This window comes from Sycon ciliatum, chromosome 2 (assembly GCF_964019385.1).
Source record: "Sycon ciliatum chromosome 2, ocSycCili1.1, whole genome shotgun sequence".
Classification (NCBI taxonomy): domain Eukaryota; kingdom Metazoa; phylum Porifera; class Calcarea; order Leucosolenida; family Sycettidae; genus Sycon; species Sycon ciliatum.
The window spans coordinates 14,797,768-14,802,265 of NC_088644.1; the positions used below are offsets into that span (position 1 = coordinate 14,797,768).

General features: G+C 45.9%; 1 long non-coding RNA gene across 1 annotated transcript; it reads left to right on the forward strand.

Moving 5' to 3' along the window:
- Positions 1 to 279: 279 nt before the first annotated feature.
- Positions 280 to 4,498, forward strand: LOC135810745 (uncharacterized). The gene is made up of 2 exons (XR_010552361.1): positions 280 to 600; positions 3,793 to 4,498. It is a non-coding gene; the product is annotated as an uncharacterized LOC135810745 (long non-coding RNA).

The following is a 4,498-nucleotide window of genomic DNA, read 5'->3' on the forward strand; positions in this document are numbered from 1 at the left end:
CTGAGCTTCCAAGCTCTCTCGTTTGGTATTTGTGTGTTTGTGTGTTTGTTTGTTTGTTTGTGTCACGCCTGGCGCTATCCGTATCTGACGGCAAAAAAGCATAGGATGTTATAAATTTTTCGATTTTTCCTATTTTATTCCCAGGCAAATCCTGGGATTCGAACCCACACTATCGTCCTACATGCATTCCCCCATACACTTAGCATTCATACCCATTCTTCCAAGTTGCTTCACGTTATTATCTTGCGTTTGAAAGCCCTATTAACAGTCCGTGCGCCAAGGGGTACTCAAGGGCAGATTTTATTTGCAACCGCGGGAAACGAAGTCACCAAGACGCCTTCATTTGAGGCTTTTGGAATTGGAGAATTTATTGAATTTAGGTATGGCTCTCGTCCCTTCTAGAGAACTAACCAAGACCCTGTGGGGGCAGAAGGAGACTTCTTTGGCTCCGTGAATACACTAGCTATGCGGTGGTCTAGTTAGTTTGAGTGTGTGGTTCGTATTCAAAGTGTTCCAAGCCGCAGTTCACTCGAAGGTCATCGTGGATACGTCTGTACTTGAAAATCAAGGCTGGAAAGGACTGCCTGGTGTGTCCGAACGGTATGTTTTGCACTGAAGGCATTTTTTGTATGAATTGTTGAAAGTGTCTACTTGTTCGAAATGCAAAAGAGATGGTCGTAGATCCTTGGCCCACAACACCCCACTAAATAAACTATGACCTGTCGTGAAATTATGTGAAATTGATCAACACAATCATCCACAAATTATCCTATGCCAAAGTACTGCAAATGCAAATAATGGCATCCCTTTACCTAGGTCATGTTTGTAGGGCCTTATGCCACATCTTTGCATGATTTCCTCATGCAAATCGTGTGCCTAGCTTCGAAAACACATTGCGCTAAGGGCCGAATATATACCTGTGAATCAGAACAACAGCACTCACTATTGCTTTCATGAGTGGTAATGGTCAGCTGAAAGGAAACTTCTATCCATCAACTCATAAGTAAAGTAATGACTAATCTCCTTGCTGCGCATGTGGTTCCTTCGTATTTACATGTACCGTAAAGTACCGCCAGAGCGCCCCACCATCTCGTCCTTTCGGGGTCGTATTGTGGAGGTGGTCTCCTGTCTGTAGGTTATATGACACGAACTTTGTACACATATTGCACGTTCTGCAGACAATCCGTACCTTCGAGCGGACACTAGCTCCACACAAAAACCTGCTTAGTGTGACCAGTGGCGTGCACCGAGTCTTGAAAGGGGGGTTTCTAGAGTTGGTCATTTTTTTCTGGAGGCCCACTTATTTATGTATTTGTGCACATGCGCATCCCCCGAACATCCCGTCGGAGATAACGGCGAGGGCTAGGGAGGAGGCTAGGGGGGGGGGGGGACTCAAGATCAGGGGTGCAGGGCACCAATGAACACTGGTGCCGATGAAATGCGGGGCTCGTCCCACTGCTAATGCTATCATCAGATCATGCCAGCACAAACGCGTCTGAAAGGGCACCAGGTACAGGGGTAGAAAGGACAGAAATAAGAGTAATGAGGAATGGAGGGAGGGGACGATGTTACATGGAAATTTTGGTACATGTATAACTGGTAGCAGGATAAAACGGTTACGGGTTGCCTTTTACATACCAGCAGGTCGTCCACATGTATCAAAGGAGGCGAGATCGCCTGTTTGTGGTGCGACGTTAAATAAACTTCTACAACAACAACAACTTCAAAAAGTAAATGTACTCATATACATGTTTGTCATATTGAACCCGTAACAGTTTGATAGGCCTAGCCGCCCAGGCGACATGTATACACTGAAGTCTATAAGTAGAACACTATGTCTATGGTACTTCACTACAAGTACAAGTAGTGGTCCACTCCATGCAGGCATGTTTGTTTCATCAAAACACTGCTTACATTCGACGTATCTTTCTTTCTGTTCTTATGACGAAGTTTTCGGCATGTATTGGCAATGTTCCACATGATTTCAATAAAGAGTTATGGACTTTGCTTCGATGGAAGCTCGCGGGAGAAAAGCGAAGCCTCGCGTCCTTGAGTCGCGGCCGGAGCAGCGCTTCGTTATGAAGCAGCGCAAGTGGATCATGGACGCACATTTTTACGTCTTCCAGTCGACAACGTTTTTGACGAACATCTCTGCTGCACACATGAGCGAGAACGAAAGGCTGTCATCTTGATTTGAGTCAACAGTTTGGAAGGAGATATCGTCAATTATATCCTTGAACTGACTTGCATCGCGCGTGCTTGACTCAAATTTTGAGACAAAACGGATTTCTTGAACGGCATCGCCAATCCAGGAGCGAACCAGAGCTAGAGATCGATCTCTCTGTGGCTACTCTCCACTGAAGAAAAAGAGAATAATGTATTTTGAACTGCATGCAAAGCAACTCTCTCTCACTTCGAAATAAGGACATAGTCACTGTACTGTAAACTGCCCGTCGATTGACGTGTATGCAGGATAACCAATCCAGTACGAGCATAGGCACGCTTTTCCTTTGGAAAGATTGCCCGAAAAAAGGTGGTTTCCAGACACCAAAAAACTCATACGGTGCACGCGCCTGCACTGACCTTAGTACACTAAGTTAGTTGCTCACACCGTACGAACTTCGTTGCACTCTGCCATACGATTTTCCTTTCCCTGGCTGTAAAATCTGTCGCGGCAAAATATAGGTGGGGCGCTCTCGCGGTACTTTACGGTATGTGCGCCTCTCTGTGTTCGGTGAATGATTTTGAATATTTGCGCACGACTTAAGGATAGTGCACATTGTGTGGATGTACCTGCGTATGTAATCCTTTCATGATTTAAAAATTAGGAGCCGTGCTTCTCATCACCGTGGACAAGTAAATGTCGGCCAATTATGTAGCGTTTGGAGACTTGCACAAGTACAGTTGCGTGTCAATTATGCGGCAACCGCGGAATAAAATGAATATTCTGGACGACTGAAGCTACAAAGCCATCTTGTGTTAACAGATCAAAAAGACAGTACTTCGAAGTACCTGTATTTATCACTAGTATTACCCTGAGACAGTCGTGCTCATCTCTAGAGACTGGCTTGTATTTAACTCTACGTAATGGCAACTTTCATGATGCTGACTGTCTACATTTACTTGAAGTAGGACTATAAATACTAAATATAAGGTCTATAGGCTGTCAGTGCGTTGCTGTTGGATACCCGACATGCCATGTGACTGACCGCCAGATAAACGACTTACGATTGTACCGGTCACAGTGTAGCTGGGTTTTCACGAAAAAAATGAAACTTATACGATTGTAAGAAAAGTTCAGAAACCACACTTACACATACACACACGCACACACACACACACATGCGCGTGCACGCGCGCACACACACATGCGCGCGCACGCGCGCACACACACACACCTGTCCTGTTCTGTTGAGCCACTACCACAACTTGGCACAAGGATCGCATCGGCCCCAAAGGGGCAGTAGAGCGAAAGTGAGAGGTGTTGACTTCGAGTTCACCTATCTCTACGGTGAACGCAACCTCGACCGAAAGTCATGCCAAACGGATTTATCTACCACGCGCGCGCGCGTGCGCGTATACAAAACGGAGGAAGGATTACTTACTCTCCCTGTATGATGTATCTGTTGTATTCGTGAACAATGTCATTGATGTTTTTCCGTGCATGTTTTTGAATATGCGAGCATAACTTCCAACATCAAGCACATTCTTGCTTCTCATCAGCATGTACAAGTTTATGTTGGGCAGTTATGTAGCGTTTGTTTTACCGGCTGCGTTTGTTGGTGCTTGCAGGTCATTGGCATGCTGTCTGTTTCACAGAAGCTCGTGTAACAGGTTCACCGTACAGCTATGAATGCAATGTAGCGTGTCGAAGCCACTTCGGTATGACGTGATGCCTAACTTTCCTGGTTGTACCAAAATTGCGAGTATGCAAGTGATCGTCAAGCCTGTCCCCTGTACAGTAGCCGTCTTGCCTTGTTACGCCTGGTTCTGACTCTGCGTTCTCGTATACTCCATGCAATGTTACAAGGAATACTGCTCCCTTCTCAAGCAATTCATTGGCAACAAAACGCTCGGCTATGCCCTGTAACTTTGCTGTGCGGTTTGTGCTTTGTCAATGTTGTGCACCAGTTCATGATCTGTGCTTGCTGGTCTGTTTGTTTTCTCCCGCACAATTGAGGCGCTGTAGCACAGTGTACAGTGTCGATCATCCTGCCCAGGCTCTGGTCTCACGTACCACAGTACGGTTTCTCTTGTTGCTCACTGTAATGTGCATGATACAAGCTCCTTGGTACTCCATCATCACCTGGTGCTGTTGCTGCCATTGTTGGATCCTGCTGATATCCTTCTCGCAATGCCCGAACGGTGTTCCAACAAATGCACAACTCGCTCTTAGTTGTCACATTCGGTTTGGTCTCGTTCCAGTCTTTCGAATTGAGTGAGTGCGTAAACTTGTATGAAGTGGTGAAGCAAAAGCCGTGCGCCGGCAAACATTCAA